The sequence below is a fragment of the Bos taurus genome, chromosome 6 (assembly GCF_002263795.3).
Source record: "Bos taurus isolate L1 Dominette 01449 registration number 42190680 breed Hereford chromosome 6, ARS-UCD2.0, whole genome shotgun sequence".
Taxonomy (NCBI): Eukaryota; Metazoa; Chordata; class Mammalia; order Artiodactyla; family Bovidae; genus Bos; species Bos taurus.
Window position 1 is genome coordinate 57,241,647 of NC_037333.1, and position 27,508 is coordinate 57,269,154.

Consider the following 27,508-nt stretch of genomic DNA (forward strand, 5'->3'; position numbering starts at 1 on the left):
CTCTTGCCTGGAGAATCCCAGGGACGGGGGAGCCTGGTGGGCTGCTGTCTATGGGGTCGCACACAGTTAGACACGACTGAAGCGACTTAGTAGCAGGATGAAATTCAGATCACTATAACCCCCAAAATGGTAATGACTGCTGTATGTATGTTGAGTGTGATTAAAAAGCTGCACTCTAGAGCTGAAAGATAGTGAGAAACTGTGCCTCAGTTTCCTCATTTGTAAAATGGGAATAATAATAATACCACTATTCTGCATTGTTCTAATGATGAAATGAGTTAATATATGTGAAGCGCTTAGCATAGGGCCTGACACACAGTAAGAGCTACTAGCATATAAGCATTGACTATTACATGAAAGATACTGTATGATTACCTTCTGGAAGCCAGACAAAATTTAGGTGGGCATTTTTATAATGTAGTATTAATTTTTTAATGCTTTGCCCAAGCAAATTGTGATAAAATCCAACAATGACAAATACCAAATGTTTAAATGTTTTAAAACAGAGTGGTGATCTGTTTTGCACACTTTTGATCATTGACTTACCCTAGGAGTTTTCTTTTCTAGATGGCATGTATTTGTCAGAATCAAAGTAAGCATAGTAAGGGCTGTGCCATGCTAGGTCGCTTTAGTCATGTCCGACTCTTTGTGATCTCAAGGACTGTAGCCCACCAGGCTCCTTTGTCCATGGGATTCTCCAGGCAAGAATACTGGTGTGGGTTGCCATGCCCTCCTCCAGGGTATCTTCACAATCCAGGGATCGAACCCACGTTTCCTTTGGTTCCTGCATTGTAGGTGGATTCTTTACCACTGAGCCACCAGGGAAGCCCTAATAAATAGTAGAACCCAAATATTTCTTCCTGTTACATCTGATTTTTCAGTTTGTTGGGAGAAGGCAATGGCACCCACTCCAGTACTGTTGCCTGGTTGTTTCTGCTACTCTTCCTCTATCCCTGTGGCAAGATTCTCTGCTCTGTTCTGCTTCTTGCACAGTTTGTTTGGACTCTGCCTGCTCTCTTCCTCTGTGCATAAAGCAGCCAGCCCTTGCAGTGGGTAAACTTCAGAAAATTTAGATCTTGTTTTTGCAGCTTGTCTGTGCACAATAAACAGACGACCTGTGCCAGTTTTCTCTCCGGCTCTTTTTGGCACAGGATTGAAAACTGGCCGCTCTGATCAGGAATGCTGCATGTTCCTCTGTGGGTGGCCGGAATCTGAGCTGAAATAGAAGGAACTCAATTTTCTGCTATTCCAGTCCCTTCTACTGAAGAAAGGAGCATCATCATAACTTTGAGAAGTTGATGATGGCCAGTTAGTTTCCTTTTTTACACTACAGTAGTTATTTTTAACAAGTAACATTTTGAAATTCAAGGTCATGCAAACCCCAGGTAGGATTACCTGAAGTGCTGTGAGCTCTTTCTGAACAGTCCTTAGGCTTGGTTTGGGAACTGTGAGCGGGAAACAAAGAATTTATTTCTGGAGTGCTAGTCAAAACCCATCTATTGGTCCTTTAAATTTGTCATGATGAAACTATAAGATGGCTAAATATAAAATGTAAAGCTGTATCCAGTAGTTTGTCTCTTTCTCATCTCTTTTTGATCATTTCATAAGTGACTAGTGGTATCTGTAGTTACGGGACACCAGAGAAACTTTTTCTTTCTGTATATCTGGTTAAGCATTTATCAGTTTATCAGCCAGTCCACCTCCTGAACCAGAAATGATCGTGGGTGATTGATAGGTACACATAAAACACGACAGTAGTCCGTGGATTAAACATTGGGTGACAGGGGTTTCCCTGGGGATCCAGTGGTTGAGGGCCCACCTTGTACTTCAGGGGACACTGGTTTGCCCTGGTCTGGGAGGATCCCACATGTCGTGGGGTGGCTGAGCCCATGAGCCACAGCTACTGAGCCCATGCATTCTAGCACCTGCTCCACAACGAGAAAGACCACCGCGGTGAGAAGCCTTCACATGGCAGCTGGAGAGTGGCTCCCGCCGGCCACAACTAGAGAAAGCTCACATGCAGAAACAGACACCCAACGCAGCTAAAAGTAAATAAATATTCTTTAAAAAAAAAAATGGGTATCGAGGGAAGAACACAGTGGTAAGGGTGTTGAGTCAGACATGAAAGCTAAAATGCAGTGTCATCTATTGATAGCATTACACCAGAGGTTTCAAAATTTAGTGTGCAGTGGTCTCTTGGTGTGAATATTTGTTTAAAATGCAGTTCCTTGGCCTCCCCAAAGGAATTCTGACACCCACGTTGCTAACACGTGTCCCCAGGGACCCCTACTGTGTGGTGTAGACATACTCTAGGAACACTGAACTATTTACCTACTGCCAATGGGTAAATTTGGCTCCTGGCTTTCTGACCATCAACAGGAAAAGGGAAAACTGTTTTTTTCATAGTGTGCAGAAGATAGCATCATTGGCATAAGGTATACATGAAGGCTTAACTAGGCTTAGATCAACTGTAATACCTGGGGAATTCCTTAGCGGTCCAGTGGTTAAGACTCTGCTTTCACTGCCGTGGCCCCAGGGCTCAATCCCTGGATCCCACAAATTATGTTTCTGTGGCCAAAAAAAAAAAAAAAACCCTTTAGTGTCTGAGGAGGACCTGGACTTGCATAGGAATTCATGAAGAAAATGTCTTCTCTAATCCTCCTAACGTGAAATAAGTCAATGAGTCTATTGTATTCAATTAAGAGGTAGTAACTGACCTTCTGGAGAAGAGTACCAAAGCGTCTTAGAAAAGAATAGAAGAGGGAAAAAAGCTGGGTGGGGTAGTGCTGGGAAAATAGTTTGATATTATCTACAAAAAGAGTGAATGCAGGGAATTCCCTGGCAGTCCAGTGGTCGGCAGTCCAGCCAAGGGCACAGCTTCAACCCCCGGTTGGGGAACTAAGATCTCATATGTTGCAGGGTGTGACCAGAAATATTAAGGAATATACATTTTTTTAGACATGATGCTATTGCACACTTAATAGACTATCAGTATATCATATACCTTTTTTCCCCATATACGTTTATACTCACCGGGAAGTCGAAAAAATCGTGTGACCTGCCTTATTGTGATATTTGCTTTTTGTGGTGGTATCTAATTGAATCTGCAGTATCTCCAAAGTTTGCCTGTATAAGTGATGAAAAGATAAGAAATTAGGCACATTCACACAAAATAAAACTTCCTCCAACAAAGGGAGAGAAAATCATACTGACTTATACTCTGAGTACTCTTCCTTTCATATGGAGAAAGAATGCGTTTGGAGACTTTGTGATAGTGGCCTGTATAAGAATAACGATGGCCATTACCATTTCTTCTATGCCAACTTTAGGCCATTTTCCGCCATAGGCAGGGCTTCCTAGGTGACTCCGTGGTAAAGAATCCACCTGCAATGCAGGAGATGCAGGAGGCGCAGGTTTGATTCCTGGGTCAGAAAAAATCCCCTGGAGAAGGAATTGAGAACCCATTCCAATATCCTGGCCCGGAAAATTCCGTGGACAGAGGCTTCTGGTGAGCTACAGTCCATGAGGTTGCAAAGAGTCAGACACAACTGAGCGAGTGAGCAGGCACACGATGCACCACTGTAGGTACATAGGTATTTTGTTTTCAATTGTCACACAGATTCCGGAGAATGAAGTCCTGTTGTCCCCAGTACCCCCAACCTTTCTCTTCTCCACTCATTATTTTCTATTCTAACTCATTCACACCCAATGTTTTTGAGACTTATCCTTTAATGTAAAATACTGTTACTCCTTCCTGTGCCTTGAATCTAATTCACTTTGCCCTGATGATAGGAAATGACCAGGATAGAGAAATCAATTTTGAAATAATAAATTAGATCTAAACGTTCTGTAACTGTTTCTTTTTGTTTCTCCATTGACTTCAGTTGATAGGATTTTGACTGACAACTTTGGAATCATCTGAGAAAGTCTTCAGCTCCTCTGTCATTGTTTTCTCCCCAGTGACAGCTAAATATTGCAATTGTGGGCTTTTGCCAGAATAAACAGTTGAATCTTCGGTGAGGTCTCTGGAACCTAACTCCCAGGCATTTCCAAAGGATATGTTGAGACTGGACCTTAGTTTGCCCTTTACAGAAATAGCTTCTGTCGGGTCTCTGTAACTGATTCCTTTCATGGTGCATTGTCTATCTAGCCCACTAAACGTAGAGAGAATATGCAGTCTTTTCCATTTCTGAGCTTTTAATTGATGTGGGACACTAAGAATTACCAGTGATGTTTCATAATCGTACTGCTTTAGTGCATTCGTTAAACTGGAGGTCATATGAAATCAACTTTTATTGTTCTCATTGATACTTGGGGAAAATAATTTTACAAGGCTTTTAGGATGGAAAAAAGGCACTAGAACATCAAATCTACTTTAAATATAAAGCTATTCTTTTAAAAGTGATTTGATTTGACATTTTAAGTCTTCTGAGCGGGAACAACCCTGATAAGGCATCAAGTCAAACTCCTTCATTTTGTAGATAGGGAACTTTGTCATTTGATTTTGTTTTTAGGCACTTTTAGTACTTTTTTTTTTGCCATGCAGTGTGTGAGATCTTACTACCCTGATCAGGGATTGAACCCATACCCCCTGCATTCGGAGCACCGAGTCTTAACCACTGGACTGCCAGAGAAATCTACAGATAGGAAACTTTGACTCAGAGAAGCTATGTGCTGCCAGACAGCGGCAGAGCCAGGACTGGAACCCAGTACTCCTGGCTTCCTGCTCTCAGAAAACAATTTCTAAATGACTTTAGTGTAAAATATAATTTTAAAAGAGTTTATTTAAGAAACTCAAAACATAATAAATTTAAGAGTTAAAACTTCTATTGAAATATTATATTGTACTGGGTGTTATACCAGGTGGTTAAAACACAATATATTACCTTCCATACTTTCTAACCTGAGCTTGGAAGATTTTTATACCTATAGATAGATATACACACATGTATATACTCATGAACACACATAAACATATATACACATATAGTTATATGCACACCTACATGTATATATACACATCCTTACACATATTTATCTATGAAGGTGAAGGTGAAGTTGTTCAGTCGTGTCCGACTCTTTGCAACCCCATGGACTGTAGCCTACCAGGCTTCTCCGTCCATGGGATTCACCAGGCAAGAATAGGGGAGTGGGTTACCATTTCCTTCTCCAGGGGATCTCCCAACCCAGGGATCAAACCCGGGTCTCCCACATTGCAGGCAGACGCTTTAACCTCTGAGCCACCAGGGAAGCCCACGTTTATAATAAACATACACATATATGCCAGTAGACTCACATAGGTATATATGTGTACATATACATACACATTATACATATGTAGGCTTCCTTAGTGACTCAGTTAGTATAGAATCAGTCTGCAATGCAGCAGACTTCAGTTCAGTCCCTGGATTGGGAAGATCCCCTGGAGAAGGAAATAGTGACCCACTTCAGTATTCTTGCCTGGGGAATCGCTTGGACAGAGGAGCCTGATGGGCTACAGTCCATGGGGTTGCAAGAGTAGAGTAGGACATAACTTAGTGACTAAACCATCACCACCATATGTGTGTGTGTGTGTATATATACATACACACACACACACATATATACATACACACACACGCCAGTAAATACACACACACATACATATATATCTCAACACACACACATATAGCAGAAGAGTAGAAAACAAGGACTTAGGAGTTAGGCAAACTTTCAACCCTACTGGTATTGGCTGTGTTTTCTCAGGCAAATATGTGAACTTTTAAAATCTGTTTTACCACTTGTAAAATAGAAAAAATAATACTATTCTTAGACTGACTGTGAGAAACAAAATAAATGGTATGTTAAATATTTAGCACGTTGTCTGCCATCTAATAAGTTGTCACGCAGAATTTTTGCATGTGGCGCATGGACTCTCAAGTTGTGGTTTGTGGACTCAGTAGTTGTGGTGTGTGGGCTTAGTTACTTTGCAGCCTGTGGGATCATAGTCCCTGACCAGGGGTCAAACCTGCGTCCCCTGCTTTGCAAGATGCATTCTTTACCACTGGGCCTCTAGGCAGTGCCAGTGTTCGTGCTTAGTCGTGTCCGACTCTTTGCGACCCTATGGACTATAGCCTGCCAGGCTCTTCTATCCATGGGATTTTCCAGACAAGAGTACTGGGGGCCACCAGGGAAATCTCCTAATAAACTTTCAATTAATGTTAGTAGCTAATGTTGTGAACAAAATGTACAAAACGTTGAACAATGGGTAAACTTAAGAAAAGATAGATATGTTTCTCTATCTTGACCTTAATGCTGATCGTAATTGTCCTGGCAAACTGGTTACCTCTGGTTTGAGGACTGGACCAAAACCACAGAAGTGGCATAGTCCTATTCATTTGGGAAAAAGGGCTTCTAAATAGATGGTGGCACTCTCAATCCTGATCCATGGTAAAAGGAGCCTAGAAGGTGGGAGAGCAGGCGGCCTGTGGAAGAGCCTGTCCCAGGTCAAAGAAGAGCAGAAGTCGCCCGTGTTGCATGTGCTCAGTGTAAATGAAGACACTTACACATGTCAGTTTGTGCGGGGTGGTGCAGTCGGGGGCAGGGGGCAGGCAATGTGAGTGAGAAGACAAGAATCAGACTGATTGGAACCTGGAAAGGTCAACTGGCAGAACAGCTGTTGGTCTGGAGTCACATCCAGGAATCAAGCCCAGAAGCTCAGGATGAGTCAGAAGAGGCATGGACACCACAGTGCAAGGGGTCCCTGGGCCTGTGCCAGGAGCAAATGGACATCAGGCTGCCCAGATGACCCCCAGGCCAAAGACCAAAAACAAGGTAAGCCAGAGGTGAATGCAAGAGTTAATTTGCAGAGGTTTCTGTGAGTCGGAAGCTAGGGCAAGAGTGGGCTTTCTCTGTAGGCTCCACTTTATCGGCTGATAAATGTTGCTTTTCTGCAGGTTTCTGCCACAGACCTGCTTGCTTCTCTTCCCACCTATGTCAGTCAGAGTAGGTTTGGTTTTGCTGCAGTAACAAACAAATCTCAGTGCCTTATAACAACACTTATTTCTTGTTCTAGCTATGCATTCATTATGAATTGCCTATCACTTGGTTACTCGAAATCTTTATTCCGAGGTCCAGGCTGACCATGCAGCCTCTCTCTGGAATGTTGCTGCTCATCATAGCAGATAGAAAAGAAACTATGGAGAACCCTGCATGCATGTGTGCTTAGTCGCTTCAGTCATGTCTGACTCTATGTGATACTATGGACTGCGGCCCACAAGGCTCTTCTGTCCATGGGATTTTCCAGGCAAGAATATTGGAGTGGATTGCCATGCCCTCCTCCAGGAAATGTTCCGGACCCAGGAATAGAACTCAGGTCTCCTGTGTCTCCTGCATTGGCAGGCAGGTTCTTTACCACTAGCGCCACCTGGGAAGCCCCATGGAGAACGCTGCGCTGACCTTAAAGATCAGCTTTCTGTACAGAAGGAGGTGATCTATGTCATTTCACTTGCATATCATTGGTCAAAACAAGTCATGTGGCAACATCAAGGTAGCAAAGTTGAATCTCCCCCCAGGAAGGGGCAATGAATCTTTATAAGAATAATACAGCCCACTCCATGACTATATCAACCGCATGGGCTTCTCACTACTCCCAGACCTCAGTCATTGCCCATGTGATCCTAGCTCCCGTCCTCTATCTCGTATCTCTGCACAGAAATCTAGGCCCACATCTGTAGCTGCCAATCAGGCAGTTCTCCTTGGTCACTTTGAACATGAACAAGCAAACTAAAGTCATTTCCTCTTCAGCATTTTGTTTGTTTTTGGTTGAAGGCCTCCTGTCCACCTGGCTACACAAATCAGACACCTAGGTGTCATCTGTGACTCCTCTCTCTCCTTATTCACCTCATATCCACCCACCACTCAGAAAATCTTTTTGACTGTACCCAATACATGTCCCTTGACTATTCCTGCTTCTTTTCATCTCTCCTGCCCCTACTAGTTCTTACATGCATGCTCAGTCACTCAGTCGTATCTGACTCTTTGAGATCCCATGGACTATGGCCCACCAGGATCCTCTGTCCATGGAATTTTCCAGGCAATGATACTGGAGTGGGTTGCCATTTCCTTCTCCAGGGGATCTTCCCAACCCACGGACCAAACTGGCATCTCCTGCATCTCCTGCATTGGCAGGCGGATTCTTTACCACTGTGCCACCTGGAGTATAGTTTTTCTATTCTGAACTCTTGGTGAGCCCTAAAATAATCCTGATGTCTCTGTATTTCCCCTCCCCAGTTCATTCCACCTGACATGTGGTGATCTTTCTAATTTGCAGAACCAACAATATACCCTTCTGTTGCCACCTCTGCTTGAGCTCCTCAGCAGATGGCTTCTGATTGTTCTGGGAGTGGAGTGCCAGTAAGGCTCTTTATCTGCCTCTCCAGCCTCACCTTATCCACTGTCCCTCCCTCACAAGTGCCTATGTTTCTTGTCCCCACCATACTGAACTCCTTCCATTTTCTCTACGTGCTGTGCCCTCTCTTGCTTCTGGTATATTGCATGTGTTGTTCCTTCTTTTAAAAAATTATTTATTTATTTGGCCACACCAGGTCTTACTTGCAGCATGTGGGATCTAGCTGATGAGGAATTGAACCCTTGCCCCCTGCATTGGGAGGGTGGGGTCTTAGCCACTGGACCCCCAGGGAAGTCCCTGTTGTTCCTTCTGACTGTTCTGCTCTCTATCCTCTTCAGCTGTCTGACTTTAAATCATCCCTCATGTCTCAGCTTAAAACTCACTTCCCCCGGGAAGCCTTCCCTGGCTGCCTCCTAAAGCAGGTAAGGTGTTCCTGTTGTATATTCCGGGGCAGCAGGCTTTCTTTTCCCTGGCGCACATCACCCTTTATAGCTTCCTGAAATGTCCGTTGTCTGTCTTTGCTGCCTCACTGTAATGTCTCTGAGGGCAGTGACTGCTTCAACATGTGACTCAACTCCTAGCAGAGTGTCTCAAATAGTCTAGGTGCTGGCAGATGCTTAGGAAATGACCATGAATGACTGAGCGTGGTGTCAAAACCATAGTTCTGGCCTGAACTCAAGAGCAAGGCCAGGAGGACATGAAAATGTCCTTGCTTCTTAATGTCAAAGGAAACTGAGAAAAACCAGCTTGGCTTGGCTTGGCTTAGGGCTAGAGGGGTAGTATCAAATTAAAACAGGCTTCCAGAGAAAGGCAAAGGAAGGTCAGGGCCAGGAAGAAATGAGATCCTCTGGGCTATAACCTCCTCGAGCGAATGGATTTTAATTTTGTTCACAGCAGAATCCCTGTGCCTAGAACAGTATTGGGCACATATTAGGCAGTTAAATACTTTGTTGGGGAACTTCCCTGGTGGTCTAATGGTTAGGGCTCCACACTTCCACTGCAGGGGGCACGGGTGTGGTCCCTGGTCTGGCAACTAAGATCCCACAAGCTGTGTGGCATGACCAAAAAAAAAAAAAAAAAGGGAAAAATAAAATACTTTATTGGCTGAATGAATGGACAAATTCTGGGTCACAATTCTTGGCTCCAGGAATCAACCCTGGCTGACATAAGCAGAAAAAGAATTTATTGAAAGGATATAGGATAATTCTCAGAATCAACATAAAGACCAAGATAATCCAGCCTCACAAATGAGCAGCAACCAAGGGGAGCCAGGCAGGCGGGACCATGGCCGAGGTTGTAGCACAGGAATACTTGCTAAGGACACCACTCTGACACCCCTGCTACCAGAAGCCAGTGTCCGCCACATTCCCACCACTGGCTGTGAGCTGTGGCCCCGCTGGACTTCAGTGACACTGCCCTCCTTATGAGTCGATCTCACTGACCCTATGACCTGAATTTACCCCTTCGAGGTTCAGATCCCAGACAGGAGTGGTTGTCTGGCAGAGCCAACGTTGATTGCCAGAAAGGGAGAGAGTGTGAATATTTGTCCCCCGTCAGCAGAGGGGGCCATGCTGCCACCTATTTGAGAATTTCTCCCTAAATAAGACAGTCATTTGATGCTAGGCAGCCTAAAAATGCTTTATGTCCAATATGGGAGGGCTGGAGAAAAAAATTCAGAACCAAGGAAAGTATTTTTTCATTTAAAACATGTAATTATAATAAATGCTAATTATAAAATTTCAAATAATTCAGATATGGGTAAAGTATAAAGTGTTAAGTCCCTCTACTTCCCAATCCCCATTCTATACCAAGATATAACCACACTTATCAGTTGGAAATAGGTTCTTCTTCAAGAGACTTCTTGGATCAGAATTGTTTCTTAAACTGTACAGGGTTGGACTTCATCATTATGAAGTTGCTTAGAATTTACATGTAAAGCTTATAGTCAGATATTTTTTACTTGGACTCTTAGTCTGGGTTATGTGGCATTGCTGTGGGTTCATATTCCTGGAGAGGGGCTACCTGCCTAATGAAGGGCAAGTCATTTGCTTTGCTTGTGCTTAGTTAGTTATTACTGGGAGTATTTCTTGCTTGGGAGAAATCAGTGATGTAATGGTGTGTGTCATTTTGGTGGGTAAGCAAAATTTGGGCTTTGTTGGAGAAAAGGTACTCCTGCTTTTGACCAAGTTTTGTTACTCACCAGGGTTCTTGGCCTCCTTAATCAATAGAAGTTGATTAGAGGCCGGACAAGAAATTCAGCGAAGGTTTATTGGGGCCCCAGCTTCAGAGGGAAGGAGAAGAAACAATAGGTTCCCTTGCTTGTTTTCTTACTGTGGGGAGCAAGCTGGTTCCTTATATGGGCAGAGGGTAGGGTGTGTCCAGGGTCGGGCTGGAGGGCTGCCTTGGGTGTTTTGTCCACCTCTTAGGTGGTGTTATGTGCAGGGGGCATGCAGAGTAAGTAGCCTGCTTTGCTCCAAGCTCTTCAGAAGTGGCTGTTGGGCTTTTTGGTCTCTTTGTATCTTTCGTCCAGAATTTGCCCTAATAGCCCATGCCTGCAGTTATGGGCTGTAACAGTTCCGTACAGTTTCTTTGTATTTTGTCGCTGGTGGGGAGATGTGTCCAGGTGCAAGCACTGCAGCATTGAAGCATGGGGTCCCAGGTCCCAGCCTGTCTCAATTTGAGGGCCAAAGGAACGTCTTCCTGTTCAGGATGTCGCTTGCAGAGTGTTCTGTTCTTAAGAAAACAAAAATTTTGATGGGTCTTAACTAAACTTATTGTAGTAATCATTTATCTATCTATCTATCTATATTGAAATCATTTGTATACCTTAAACATACAATGTTGTATGTAAGTTATATTCAATATAGTTGGAAAAAAGAAAAAATTAAATTTTGTCTAAAAAAACCCAAAACCCAAATTATCTGAAATAGTATTTTGCTGATTTTAAAGAAGCAAAGTTCTAGAACCAACCCATTCTCAACTGACCTCTAGGGAAGTTATTCTGGGCATGTAGCTGTTAATTTTCCTTGTTGGGTTGGTGGTTGACTGGTCTATAACTCCAGGAAGGGGTTGGCCAGGCAAAACTAAGACTTTTATATGTCAGACAGTTACACACAAAGACAGAGAACTGGGGCTCAAATAAGTGATTTGAATTTTAACAAAGTGAGACTGGTTTTTTAAAATCTTACTTGTAAGAAATACATGAAAAAATATGTTAAAATTGTAAACGAAATAAAATACTTAAGTGCATCTTAATAAATATATCTCAGGTTGTTGCATGGCTGACCCAAATTGGTCATCGAGTTTGGTCCCAAAGTAAAGCCTTGGGCTGGTATTCAGTGTGATCTCGGAAGAACCTAGGAGCAAAAGCCAGCACCCTGGTCCAGCCTGCTTTGCTCTGTGTTGTCATAGGTTTACTGCTACAAAAGATTACGTATGTAATTTTTGAACCCTGCCTTATGCTTCTTCCTTACCAAGCAGTCCACAGTGTTTCTACACAAAAGGGAACAGATACCAAAAGATTATAATGTGACATCCAGGATTCCCATACAAAGCCTTTATGTAAGTCTAAACTTAGGTGCTATATTGGTACCTAAACTGGTAGCAGTTCTATTTCACAGTTGTGAAATGGCATACATTTTAGGTCTTTTGGATAGAATCTGGTGAACAGATATGGGCTGAAATTTTTAAATGTGGATTCAGTGAGACAATTTCATCTTGGAATTACAGCCAAAAAAAAAGTCAGCTGTGATTCATTTGGAAACGTGGACATTTTGAGTGTTGACAACAAAGACAGGCCTTCATTAAAATTATAATTTTCCAACGTGTCTACAGTGAAGCTGGAACAAATATGACACAAAGCCATAATATTTTGTTTATGCCAAGAAACACTGGCTTTCTAAAAGAAGGTGCCAGTTAAAGTGGTAACGTAAAGATAGGTGAAAGTGATACACTTTGATATCTTACTTTGAATTTAACTGGTGCTTGCTTTGGTGTCTTGACTGTTATACAGCCAATCTAAATAGATTAGAAACGTTGGAAAAGCCCATATATGAATCTGTTAAAACAATCCCTTTGTTTTGTCTGAATAGGAAGGAAACCGGTCTGTCATTTCGCCAGGGAGAGGCTAGACCATGACTAGGGCGTTGAAGGGTCAAGGAAAAGAATTAGAGGCATTGGCAGAGAAGGAGGAAGTCGAGTTGCTGTGGCTGCAGCGGGAGCCGTGGAGGGAGCAGGGGGCCAGTGCTGTCTGGAGAGGGTGTGTGGAGTGGAAGTTGTGGTGTTGCCAAAGCTAGTTGTCTTCTCAGCCCACGAACCACAAGCCAAGTGTGCTACCGGGTTTTTGCAAACTTTCAGTACAGTAATAGGAATCTACATGAGAACAAAAACACATGTCTCCACAAAGCCTTGTGTACCAATGCCCCTAGCAGCTTTGTGTGTGATAGCCAAAAATGGAAAACAGCCTAGAAACTCAAAACAACCCGGATGTCCATCAACAGGTGGCAAGTAAAATGCTATTCACAATAAAAAGGATGCACATAGCAGTGTGGAAAACCTCAAAATCATTTACTGAATAAGACAGGCTCTCCCCTCACTGATAAAAAGAATATATGCTCTATCATTCCATTTATATAAAACCCCCAAAATGCAAACTAATCTTTAGTGAAGAAAACAAATCTGTGGTTTAGTGGTTGCTTGGGGATAGGGCAGAAGGAGGAATGGGTTGCAAAGGGGCACAAGAATTTAAGGGGGTTATGGAAATATTTGGTAAATTGCATTGGTTTCACAGATACGTTCCTATGTCAAAACATATCAAATTATTTGGTCAGCAATCGGGGAAGGGCCTCATGACCCTCAGCTAGAGAAGACAAGATATAATGACACTTAGCAAGAGGGGAAAGTGGACTTTATGGTTATAAATTAACAGACTTCAAAAAGGGTATTTGAAAGGGATGTTCAAAATAAATATTTTAAAGAGCTCAGGGTATCTGCTCAGTAAAGCACTTAGGACCTGTAAAGTGGTTATAGTATTTGTCCAAGAGCAGTTAAGTACTGAAGATCTAGAAAGAGATCACAGTCTTTGTCTGGACAAGCAAGGCAGTAAGTTATGAGTTTTAGCTTTCAGAATATTAACATGAAGTTCAGATTCAGATGATAATGCATATGTACTTTACCATGCCACCCTGCTCTGCCAGGACACAAATCTACATATTATACCTAAGAGTTCTTAGACTATGAATGATCCTTTCATTGGATTATAACTGTTCACCATTAATGTAGTGGAATTTGAAGGAAGAGGAAGGTGGGAAAGATTTACCTGGAAAACAACAATGCTAGCAGTGTTGGCAAGGCTGAGACTGTCACAGAGCCTGCGGTTACTTGTCGCCTGGTGGCTTCCAGCTCATACCAGGGGCCCTGAGATTATTCATACCAGTGTCCTCACACTGTTCTTTGAGATTTTTGTTTTGGTCTTTGCTGAATCAGTTGTGGATGTCACAGGGTAGTTTTATTTATTTATTAATATTTATTTTTAAAATTTTATTTGAGTGTTCCAGGTCTTAGTTGGGGCACACAGGATCTTTGATCTTCACTGTGGTATGCAAGATCTTTAGTTGCTGCATTTGAGCTCTTAGTTATGGCATGTGGGATCTAGTGCCCTGAGCAGGAATCAAATCCAGACCCCCTGCATTAGGAGTGCAGAGTCTTAGCCACTGAACCACCAGGAAAGTCCCCATAAAGTAGTTTGGATTTTCACTTTTACAATGTGTGACTTTAAGTTCTGCTGATTTGGTGGGGGAAGTGGGGTACTGAGGGGCAAGGGGAAAGGTGATATTCTTGTGCACAGTCATTGGTAGAATTTGAATAAAAACCTCCATCTCTGGAGTCCTGCTTTTTCAGTTATCCCTGATGTCCTTGTTTGCACAGATTTTGTGATGGTGTTGGCTTGATTGGGGCGGCAGATAAATTATGCTCATTTACAGTGGAAATCAAAGCATATCAGCACATCTGATTGATGGTGTGCAGCCGTCATGTGCTGATTGATGTGCTGTCTGTGACAGCTGCGGTACTCATCTCCTTCAGCCTTCTCCTATCCCGACACTTGACATAACTTGCATTCTAATCGAGTCACTGGAGGCCTCTTCTGGCAAGTATGGGCCGAAAGGTATGAATGTTAAATTTCAGAGTAATATTTTTTAAAAATACATGGTGCTATGAAAAGCGTATTGATAATTAATGAAATAGAATCAGGTAGGAATTTCTTGGGGAGATAAGAGAGAGATGGTGTTTGTAATCTGAGAGTGAGCATGAAAAATTCTTATGAGCTCAGTTTCAAGCTGATGCATATTAATATCAGAAGATAAAAAATTTGTTGATGTGCCATGTGCAATTAAACGTTAATCAAGGAGAGACACATGCATGTCATTACTGGCAATAGAACACTGTTTATGTGGTTTTTAATTTCCATGCTACTGAAATGGAACACAACCATAATATAATATATAAAATCTACCAGGGAATTCAACAGTTTTGCAATTAAATTTCAAGTCTTTCAAAATCATCTTGTCTATTTAACAAGTCGCTGTAATTGTTTAATAATTACTTGAATAAAAGACCCTGCTGCTGCTGCTGCTGCTAAGTCTCTTCAGTCGTGTCCGACTCTGTGTGACCCCATAGACGGCAGCCCACCAGGCTCCCCTGTCCCTGGAATTCTCCAGGCAAGAACACTGGAGTGGGTTGCCATTGCCTTCTCCAGACCCTAGAGAAATAAAATACCCTAGAGAAACATATATGGGAGTAAGTGCAAATAAAATTAATGAGTGAAAAAAGTGACCCAGGCTGATGGGTGGAATAGTGGTAAAATCTACAGGCGCTCCTTCAAGTAAAGGATGAGCTGAGGCAGGCCCAGGAGGCTTTTCGTATGTGTTGAGAAGTTTGGATGGTTAGTGTAGTTAGCTTGGTATGTGGGGAGGGACAGTGGGCAGTAAGGATAAGTTCAGGTAAAAGTAATTTAGCTGAAATTTAGCATTCATACCTTTCAACCCAGCTAAAAGTAATGGAGTGTCCAGTCTGTAGCGGTTTACAGCCTCATTTCTCTAAATGTGGTCCTTGGAAAGCAGCATCATCTGGGAGTGTTATTGAAGCAGAGTCTCAGGCCCCACCTCAAATCTACTGAATCAGAATTTTCATTTTAATGATATTTCCAAGTGATTCATAGGCATATTAAAGTCCAATTTAGGCAATAAAGATATTTTGATATATCCTTTAATAAGAATTTGGAGGTAAGCAGTTTCAGAGTGGTTGGATCTACCACTCTGGATCATCAATAACATAGGCTTTTATTTTATTTATTTATTTTTTATAATTTTATTTATTTATTTATTTTTTAAATATATGTATTTATTTTTGGATTCAACGGGTCTTAGTTGTAGCATGGCATTGGGGCTTTAGTTGCAGCTCATAGGCTCAGATGCCTTGAAGCATGTGGGATCTTAGTTCCCTGACCAGGGATTGAACCTGCATCCCCGGCACTGAAGGGCAGATTCTCAACCACTGGACCACCAGGGAAGTCCCAACACAGGCTTTTATCTTAGGATTTGGAGGTAAGCAATTCCAGAGTCACTGGATCTATATCATCAATAACGTAAGCTTTCATCTCATTACATTTTGCCAGAGTTAGCACGTCAATTTTTTTAGCCTTATTCTCAGTGACCTCATGGTTCCAAGATGGCTGCTGTAGCTCTTTGCACAAGTGAGTTCCAAACAGGAAGGATGGGACATACTTGTAGTATCTCATTGGCCAGAACAGGGTTACATGTTGACTTGTAAAATTGTAATCATTTGGGAAGAGGAATGGTATAAATATGGTTGATTTATACCATTTGTTCATTTAGTTAAAAAAAAAAAAAAAAAAGTGGATTGCCTGCTATGTGTCAACCCATAGCATATCCCTTGGGGCTAAGCCTGAGATCAAGAGTCTCTGTTCATTAATTGCACAAAATTAGGGTTCTGCTAGTAAAGAGGGGTGGAGGAAACCATTATTAGACAGGAATCATTGCCTACTGCTGGTAGGATAGGCCAGATTTAGAAGAGTGTTGGAAGCCATGCCAAGACTGGACTTGATCCACAGTGGTCATTGGAGAATCAAGGGGGGGTTGATGTTTTGAGAAGCAAATCTAGTCTGTGGTGCAGGTACTGAGGCCAGTAAGGAGGTTTATTATGCAGTTGTTCAAGTGAGAGGTGATGACAGCTGACCTAGGACAGCGACAGGCTGTGGAATGGAAAGAAGGGATACATTTGGAAGGCCACTCCAAGACAGAAGCCATTACTTAGTGATGCTGTATGCGGGCGGTAAAAAAGGGAAGGGCTCAGAGGTGAGTCACTGAGACTTCGGCGGGATAAATAAGTTGTCTAACGGGAGTTGCCATTATAAAAAAACTATGTATTACATACATGTGATCACAAGTTACAAAGCTCTGTAACTTAGATTTTCCACTTTATGGATCGCAAACTGATTTTTGTGTTAGTACATAGAGAACTCATTCATCCCTCTTTAACTATTTTTGTATTTATTTGAAAAATACTGTAAAGCCCAAGGAATTTAAGAATCATTTGTAACCTGATAAATTTAAGAAATTATAAAAAGTAAAAAAGAAATTGCCCTCTCCATCTTGCTGCTGGAAATGTGCACCCTCCCCCAATTTTCTCCTTAAGGTAATTCAGAATACCCAGAGGTTCCAATGCACATACACACTTCTCTCCTTTCTCTTTTTCAGAATGATAAATTCGTATTAGTCTGCAGCGTGTAATTTCCACTGTCACTCTTTTCCACAAAAATCCTTGCCCTTTATTTGTCGTGTGTGGCCAGAATTCGAAGAATCCCCAGTGTTAACACAGGAGGATTCTGGCTTAAAGTTTGCACCTTCTCTTTTTCTTTTTTTGTTTTACTAATTGCTTTATAACCACAAACTAGTATGGAGAATGCCCTGTACAAAACACAATAAAGGTTCAAAGATGGAGGTGTTCCCTTAGGCAAGGCTGAAGACTGCAGTCTCTGGTATTTGGAATTTAGGCTGCAGTCCTTGTTTTTGGATGGATCACTGGGTGTGTGGCACAGCCCATGCTTTTAACCAGATTTGAACAGGAGAATGGCCACTTGGCCCAGGTAGAAGTAGATGAAGTGTTTGGTTTCATGTGTCACATAACTACCGAAGTTCCTCCCCACGATGCAGTGCCAGGTGGGGCTGTACTTCTTGTCAAACTCCTTCTTGATATGGGCCGCAATGTCCTTCTCGATACTTTTCCAATGCCTGAGTAGCACACTCCACCGAGTCCTGTTGCATCTCCTCCGACATATGAGCATTCTTGATTACGGCCTTTCGGTCACACATGGTTACCAAGGTGCAGGGGCTGGCCGACTGCAACGGTCTCCTGGGGGCGGGGGCTGGCGAAGCTCCCACCCGCGTAGAGAGGCGGTCGCTACCGAAGCCGTGGCGCATCTCCTCTTTTTCTATTCGTGTGTGTAGATTAAAATTTACAGCATGTGCTTCTCGTGAGCTTTTAATCTACCGTGCATTTATTGTTTTGTTCATTGTCTTTCTTCACCAGGATATAAGTTTTGTGAGGGCAGGGATTTTTTTGTTTGTTTCGTTAATAGATATATCCTCACAGCCTGCACAGCATGCCCAAATAGGTGCTCAATAAATATTTGTAAATGAATGTGTTTCCAGCAGATTATTCTCACTGTGCTTTAACACATTTGAAATCTCCAAATGTTTTTTTTTTTTTCCCCTGTACCTCCCTTCTGTGCCTTTCCTCCTTGGAGTCAGAAAAGCTCTTTTGGAATCTCCACTCTCTCCTTTTATTACTACCTTCTTCTGATGAGATAAATTTCATATGGTATTCTCAAGGGGGCCAACCAGTTTTAATATTTACTTAATATTAATTAATACTAATCTAGAGAAAGGGGAAGTACAGTCATGAATTCCCCCCAGAGAGGTCACTCGATGCCTGCCACAGTGAAGCCAAAGTGATTATTGTCACCTGGTCCTTGGTGTTATTGGCATCACTGCCTCTCTCCCTTGTATGCAGGCCCAAGCTGACCAAATGGATGTTTAGACTCCCTTTGGAGGTTGGGAGAACTCAAGCAGCTGTTGCCTTTATGCAATCCCCATGGCCACAGCCCCATCATACAACAGGCACATCCCTTACTTTCCAAAGGAGAGAAAGAGGCAAATACATATGATCCATGACACTGGGTGACGCTTTTATCCCTCACAACCATTAAAGTAATAAATTATATCACCATTTTAGAAAGGAGGAAATTTACCTCATCACAAGAAGGTAGTAATAAAAGGAGAGAGTGGAGATTCCAAAAGAGCTTTTCTGACTCCAAACCCTGTTGTGCTTTTACCCTACACCACTTTTTCATAAAAGTTCTGAACAGATTGTTTGATGTTTTTCTTTTTCTTCATCATTACTTTGAAAAGGTCGATTTTGACATTTGATTTACATTTCCTGACAAGCCATGTATCATTTTCCTCCTCTCCTCCCTTCCTCTTACCCTTCCTTTTTAATTCTTTGCATTTATAATGGAACAGATGATAGCTTTTCATGGTGTGCTAGTGATGGTATATTTTATGGAAAATGCCAGAAAATAAAATTATAAGTAGTCACTAGTGGAAACCTACGCTGGAAAATATGATTTCAGCCATAGTTCCATGTTTTTAAAAAGCTATTTTTGCTGATCTCTACTAAGAGTCCCAGAAACAGATGGGCATGTTTGCTGGATTTGCTGCTAGTTTCTATGTCTCCTTTTCTCCTATACATTTATGGTGACCAAGTTTACTTTTAAAAACATGCTGAGAAGAATGACATTTTTTTTTTTCAGATTGAAGTTGTCTAGGAAAAAAATCATGCTTAAGAAAGGGTCTGTAAAATCAAAGAGGCAGATGTATCTTCTAGAAAACCCATTCTCTGATCAGGCCATTTTATCTCTGAAGCCTTCTGGCCTGTCCACCTCCCACTCCCCAGCCAATAAATGCCAAACTCCTTAGTTTGGCAGTCAGAGGCCTTGCCCATCTGGTCTCAGATGATTTTTTGGACTTTGCTTTCTAATGCCAAGATTTTGTGTTCTATTCTGCAACAAAATAAGACTGTTTATTTTTCTGGAAGAGCCCAGCTTTCCTCTTTTTGCTCACCTTTGTTTGTTTTACCTGAAGAGGTTTTTTCTTTTTTCCTTTGCTTAAGAAAAGTATTCCTTCCATCTCTCCTAGCTCAAATACTGCCTCCTCCAGAGAGCTTTCCTGGATTAGATTTGCTTTCACACCTCTGGACACAACCAGTCTGTCCCTTCTTTAGGATGGGTCTGGTTAAAAAAAAAACCCGCCTGCCAGTACAGGATAAATGGATTTGATCCCTGGATCTGGAAGATCCCCTGGAGAAGAAAATGGCAACCCACACCAATATTTTTGCCTGGGAAATCCCATGGACCTAGGAGCCTAGCGGGCTACAGTTCATGGGGTCAAAAAACAATCAGACACAACTTAGTGACTAAATGACAACAACAACAAATTTTTACTTTATTTTTGCCCAAATTTAGAGAACAGTTTTAAGGCTATTTTTTAAAAAACAGAATATGTAGGGACTTCCCTGGTGGTCCAGTGGTTAAGATTCTACTCCTAATGTATGAGGCCTGGGTTCAGTCCCGTCAGGGAATGAGATCCTGCATGCCCCAACTAAGCACTTGTGTGACAGCTAAACATCCCACATACCACAACTGAGACCCAGCACAGCCAAAAAGAAAAAAGAATGGGTAGCTATATTAGCTGTTTGGTCGTAAACCCTATTTGCATGAAGCTGTATTTAGACATAAGAAAACATTTACATAAAATATCTTAGAAGCAAATCTTGTAAAAATAAAAAGGAGCTGATACAATAAATCGTAAAAAAAAAAAAAAGAATGTCAAAATATTTTGAATGAAAGCAATTAGCAAAGGTTCTATTAGTGGTACAGTGGTGCAAGGTGGCAGATGGGCAGCCTGTAGACTTTAAATTTGTCAACCATAGTGTTTGAAGCAAAGCAATTCCATTTGAATGCCTTCGGATTGGCATGTACACTCTGTTCGCTAGCCTCCCCACTCCCTGTTGCCTTCCACCTGGCGTTTCACATTTATACACATGCTGCCTGACCTCTAATGGTACTTGAGTTCACATGCTCCATGTTGCTGTTTAATCAGTCACTCGCCAATACCCCAGGTCCAGATCATGACTCTCACTTCCTAGCTAGTTGTTTTGGGTTAGAAGTAAGAGTTCTATTAATACCTTTCAATGCCTTTTGCCTTTGAAATGGGCCTTATGCAAAGAAACAGGTATATATTTGACTGTAGACTCAAATACAGACACACATGTGGTGATGGGTCAAAGATTCCTGGAATGCACTGGAGAACAAGCATGTTTATCACTGAACTGAAAGAACTCCCACCAAAGCTGCCTTCAACTTACCTCTAAGCCTTAGAAACAGAAGTGACCCTTTGCTGCTATGAATCAAGAGGCTGGACTGGGTTGGAAGAGGGTTGGCAAATGGGTGTGGCCATCACCACACCTCTATATCCTGTGCCCAGACTTTACCACCTATGATGTCACTGCTGAGCCTAGACAAGGCTCTATTACTCTAACACTAAGTGTTAAATTTCTGCTCCCAATAATCAAAGTCAGCACAAGAGGGAAGTCAGGGTGAAAATATTTGGCCCTTCACAGTTAGAAGAACACTGGGGTGTTGCTTTAGCCAAAAATGGAAGACTTGGATTTAGTCAGGTTAGTAAGAAGTGAAACCGTGTATGCAAAAGTTCATTATAAATTAGGAAATGCTATAAATGCTGCTGTTTATTGATTGGTTGCCCTGTACTTTACCTAAGTATTTTTGATCACTTCAAATGCCTGCAGGATGGGTGTTACCTCCATTTTATGATTGGGAAATAGGGCTTGGATGTTAAATAAACTTGCCCGAGTCCCCAGGCTCACAGTAAGCTGTGCTGAGACCCCTTTGCAGCTTTGTCCAACCTGAGCCTGCCCACTTTGCGGCTCCCAGGTCATGCTCCAGCTACATGAGTTAGTTATTACCACAACAATTTCTGCTTTAATGAACATTCTACGTAAATATAAAGTGGGTCATGTTCCTTCTTATTCTCCCGGAGCTGTCCCCAGGTTCTACCCTGTTTCCAGACCCAGGCTCCTACTTTGGATGAGGTATGAACAAGGTCTGCTCCTGCAGAGAAATCAGGAGACAGGCAACAACAAAGGATAAAGGTGAAACGGCCAGGGTCAGGTCAAGAGCTTCCCTTGTCAGCTCTTCCCAGTCTTGCAAGAATCAGATAGAAGCCTTAAGGAGGTCCTAGAAACCAAAGGTGCTAATTAAGAGAAGATGGAGAGTGAAGTGGAATGCTGAAAAAAAAATAGGAAACATATTTGCAACTTGGACTAACATTGATTATCTTAAATTATCTGCGTGGTTAAATAATATGCATGAATTCTCATGTTGCTTCTAATGTGTTCGAAGTTAGAGGAGCTTTACAAACAGCCTGGGATTCTATACAAAATTCTGGTATGTGTCTAATGTCAGTCTACATAACTGGAGAAGCCTACAGAGTTACTCCGTGGTTGCTGAATTCTAGAATTTAGTGAGCTTTCTAGATCAGGAGTTGGTATTTATTGCGTGTGTGAGTAGTTTTTTTGCTGCTACTAAAAAGCAGGTGGTAGTTATGTCTCTGAATATCTCATTTCACAAACAGCTAACTGGATGTGTTTGCTGAAGGACCACTTGAAGCAGCCAGAGGCCACGGGTCCAGATGCCTTCCCAACTAAAGGATGCACAAAGTTGACCTCTGGAAGAGATACAGGGTCTCAGTCCCAGACCGCCATACCGTTCGTTGTAGAAGAATCACTGTGTTGTGACCTTCTGTCCCCCTCACATTTCTCCTTGGAAGTCTGTGAAGTTAAAAAATTCAAGACAGATCATAAAACACTGGAGAAGTAATTGTAAGCAGTTCCTTATTCACAGTTTTTTTCAATCTAAAGGTCATCCTTGATTTCTCTCTCTCACTCATACCCTACCGTCCATCCATTTTGTAAGCCCTGTTGGTTCTGTTTCCAAAATATGTCTTGAATCCATCTGCTTCTGTCAACTTTCACTGACACTATCCTAATCCAAGCCGCCGTCATGATGGCCTCCTAACTAGCGAACTGGTCTCTTATTCCCATCTCTGACCCCAGTATTCCATTCTCCATTTAATGATCAGAGTGACTGAGTAAAGGATTTAATCACGTAATTCCACTACTTAACCCACCAATAGTTTCCCATTATATTTAGAGTAGATTCCAGCTCCTTACCGTAGCCTTCAGGGCTTTGAATAATCTGTCCCTTGCTTTTATCTCAAGCCGTTTGCTACCTGACTCTCCCTGTGGTACTCACAGAGATACTTTTTGCCTCCCTTTCACAGAGCTTTTGCACATGCTTTTCTCCCAACTCGTGCTATGGCTAACTCACATAGGTCTCTGTTTTAGTGTTAATAGAAGCCTATTGACTACACATTCTAAAATAAGTCCCTGGCCCACAAGCCTTCCTTCACATTACCTTGTTCCCTTCCTTCATGGCCCTTAACCACACTTTGTAATTATTTATTTCACTGGTTCCCTGATATGCTTATAGCTTGTCTCCTCTACTAGACTGTGAGCCCCTCATGGGGGCTCTTGTCTGATTGGCTCACCAAGAAGACTAAGTACTTACTCTTCTCCCAGAGCTGATTTCACGGTGGGTTCTCTACATTAGTAATCTTTGTCTTGGCTCAATGGCCCACACAAGGATGCATTTCTATTACCTGAGGGCATAGGCTCCTGCCCATCCTCTATCCATTGCCCGCTTCACCAGAAGATCTGAATTTCATCTATGAAAGAGGATATGATATTGTGTGAATGCCAGGGCCCTGCTTTCCTGTAGGATGCATATCTCTGTGTTTCAAACTCACAGCAAGCACCGTAGGCATATCCTATGACAAGGTTGGAAGCCCTGCTGGCATCAGAATCCTGGGGTGTTAATCTTGCCTCCTTCACTGATGGACCACGGACTATGCAAGCTATTTAACTTCCAAAATTTTACCTCTTAAAGTCATCATCAGAGACACTAAATATGTCTAAATTCTGTTTAAATATTTAATATCTAAATTTAGATGAAATTCTTAGCTTAATACATAGTAAGCACCTAAATGATATTTGTTAGAGTAGAAGTTTAATAAATATTTGTTGAATGAATGAATGAGTAACTTTCTTGGCCTCTCAAACTTCAGTTTCATCACCTGTAAATAAAGAGATTTAAGAGGATGATAACTTTCCAGTCTTTGGATTTAGTTATGAGGATGTTAATAGTTGTGATAATTTTTGGTTATGTTATTACTGACTTTTTCAGGATTGTTATGAGGTATGATAAAAAGTCAAATTCTAAATTGAATTCAAGAAAACACATTAAACAAAATTTGAACAAAAATGAAAACATTTAAAAAATCACCCTAAATCAAATGATAATCTGGTCTTTAATTTAAAGTGTGTCTGTGGTCATCATAGGGCTTGCAGCTTCTCTGAGGGTCTTTAACATTTCCAGGACAGTAGTTAATCATTTAATGTAGGTACCTCTTCAGCAATGAATGTGAACTCTTCTTTTTAAACATCTGTTTGCATATGCTGCCCTAGGCCATGAGATATGAAACCATTAAGAAAATACAAGCCAGATCCTCTGCTAAAGTCAATAAAAATCGTTTGGTTGAAGGTACCCATATTTAAGAGACTACACTCATCTTTTAACTGATTCTCTTAATAGTATTGTTTCTGAGTAATTGTCAAGTCAAACAACAACTGGTAAGAATTAATATCCAGAATATCTAATGGATTTCTACAAACCAGTCTTTTAAAAAAGACAACCCAGTAGAAAATGGCCTGACAATGTGAAGAGGCAATGAGCAGAGGAAACCTGAATAGCCATTTGACATATAAAAAGGTGGACTACTCACTAGCAACTAGGGAAAGGCAGATTAAAGGGAAAAAATAACATGTCGCACTCATTAGATTAGCAAAATTTAAGAGCTTGTTAACATCAGGATTGGTGAGGACATGAGGAAACAGGAACATAAGTATGTAGGTGGGAATGTAAATTGGCACAGTGGTTCTGCAGCAGATTACGGCCGTGTGCAGTCGCGCTGGAGATGAGAATACCCTTAACCCAGCAATGCCATTTCTAGGCATACATCATGGAATGTGCACAAGGAGACAAGTACAAGGATGTTTACTGTTATGGCAAGGAAAAAAAAAAGGTGGGAGGTGAGGTAAAACTTTAAATGTCCATCAAAAAGGGAAGAGAGAATTGTGTAATAATCATGCAACTTAATACAACTGAATATTATTCAGCAGTTAGAATAACACAATGTTGAATATAAACAGGCAATTCCTAAAAGAATGTATATACTATGATACCATGTAGGAAAAACTTCAAAAATCACAAAATGCTACTTTCTATTGTTTGTGGATTGATACCTATAGTATCAATAAATGAAAACATAGGGAAAGTTATACCCAGTGCAGGATGATAGTTACCTTTGGGGATGGAGGAGAAGAGCTCTAAAAGTAACATTTTACTTCTTTAAAAAAATATCTATTTTTGCTGCTGCTGCTGTTTAGTCATTGTATCCAACTCTGCGACCCCATGCGACCCCATGACTATAGTCCACCACGTTCCTCTGTTCATGGGATTCTCCAGGCAAGAATACTGGGATGGGTTGTCATTTCCTTCTCCAAGGGATCTTCCCAACCCAGGGATCAAACCCAAGTCTGTGGCTTTGCAGGTGGATTCTTTACCACTAAGCCACCTGGGAAGCCCTATGCATACACACACACACATACATACAAAATATTTAAAATTATTAAAACTAGTAGTATCTACCTAAGTATCTGTCATATTATTCTATTTAATGTTTTGATGTATTTTATACTTTTTTAAAAAACACCTTAGAAAATAAGAATGCTATATGTAATAAAAAGTCCAGTATCAACGTCTACTCCTTTGCAGTTTAGCAGTTTAGGGATCGTCTTCCTCCCCTTTTATCCCCCAGTGGCTAGTTTTCACTTGGCCTTCGGGTGTGTTCTTAAACCCTTCAGCTGTCTTAGAGGGTGCCCCCTTCCCCAGGGTTGGGTTACAGGCTTCTCTGTATGCTCTCTTAGCACCGTGCCTTTTCCTTCTAGCAGCACTTCTCACTTGGTCATGCCGTGTCCTGTTTGCTGCTTCTGTGGGCCTACTGGACCCTATGACATTCCTTTGGGCACAGGCAGCGTCTTTACTGTGGCATCCCTAGGGACAGCTGTGTGAATGTGCGCCGTAGTATTTATCAAGTGACTGTGTGTGAATTCATGGATATTTCAGTGGCTTAAGTTCCCTTGCTGTGCACATGGAGGGCCATAGTCAGATACCTGAAATCACTGTTTGTTGGGCTGAAACTATAAAGCAGAGTTTGTTGACGTCGAGGAGCTCTGTGCTGCTTTCTCGGATTTGGCCAGCTGTGGGCCCATGGAGGGGAAGGGAAGGGTGATGTTTTTCATGTAAGGAAACCTTTTTCTGGACCCACAGATATACCCAATCCAAGAATCAGGTTCTCATTAAGCTGTGCAGGGGCCACACTGCATCCCAGCTGAATTTCTTGGGCACTGGGAGGTGAGGTTCCCCAGCCCATCAGTCAGGCCAGCTTTTCACAGGAAGGACCGCTGCTCCAGCCTCCCCCACATGCAGCCGCATAATCCCCGGTTTGCCCTGGGTTCAGGTCAGGTGGCCTTGTGGGGCAGCCCACTGCAGCCTCTCTTCCTTCTTACTAACCCCTGGCCCCGCTGTACCCTCAGAAAGGGCCCTTCTCCCTCAGACTCAAAGAGAACTAGCCTCTTTTCCCTCCCTTCCTCTCTCATTCAATTGTTGATTCATTAAAATTTGCTGCCATTTCAAGCCCACCTCCCCCTAGCCTAGTTGGCACTGGCTCAGCCCCTGGCTCCAAAACTTCTGCCCTTGACAGAGCCTGTTGGCTGCAAGCTGGTAACTCTCCCCAGAACCTTTCTTGGCCAGACTAGATCCCCGAAATCTTAGAGCACAGAGTCCTGTGTTGATAGCACTTAGGGCCATTTGCTTTCTTGACATTGCAAAGACAGCCTCAGCTCTAACCAAGTAAGACCTTGGGTGAAGGATTGATTTTTACCTTGCTCGACTTCTACTTCCTTGCTTGCAAAACAATAAATAACAGCCTGCATCTTAGTTTTGAGATAATAATTAGGGTAGTAAAGTGGTTAGGTTGGCATAGTGTTTCAGCCTGTATCCTGGTTTTACCTGTTCAGTTTGCCATCAGAAGCAGAGTAATCCTGGTCCCAGCCTTGTGCACTGTAGATGCTTAGAACGATGCCTGATCCTTAATGAATGCACGTCAAAGGTTTGCTAGTGTTAGCAGTGGCCAGTAGACAGTAGACACTCCATACACATGTTCTACTACTATTGTTAGTCTTAGTCCATTCGAGCTGCTGTAACAAAAATACCACAGACTGAGTAACTTATGAACAGCAGCAGTTTATTTCTCACAGGTCTAGAGGCTGAGACATCCTAGCTGAAGATTTGGTGTCTTGTGAGAGCTGGCTTTCTGGTTCATAGACGACAGGCTTTTTGCTGTAACCTCATGTGGTGGAAGGGAAGAAAGATCACTTTGGGGTCTCTTTTATAAGGGCATTAATCCCATTCATGAGGGCTTCACCTTCACGACCTAATCACCCCCAGAGACCCTGGGGAATTTGGTTTTAACATAGCAATGTGGGGAGTATGTAAACAATTCATTCCGTAGCATTCTGTCCCTGATGCCCCCAAATTCATGTCTTTTGTAATAAATTCATTTATTACATCCCACTGTCAACTCAAAAGTCCAAAGTGTCATCTGAATATCATCCAAATCAGACATGGGTGATATTCGAGGTATGACTCATCCTGAGACAAATTTCTCTCCAGCCATGAACCTGTGAAATCAAGCAAGTTATGTGTTTCCAAAGAACAGTGGTGGG

General features: G+C 42.1%; 1 protein-coding gene and 1 pseudogene across 8 annotated transcripts in view; one reads left to right on the forward strand and one right to left on the reverse strand.

Annotated features, from left to right (window-relative positions):
* Positions 1–27,508, forward strand: part of TBC1D1 (TBC1 domain family member 1) — a 226,405-nt gene that overhangs the window by 38,090 nt on the left and 160,807 nt on the right. The window lies entirely within an intron of this gene.
* LOC781379 (dynein light chain 1, cytoplasmic-like) lies at positions 17,389–17,891 on the reverse strand (annotated as a pseudogene).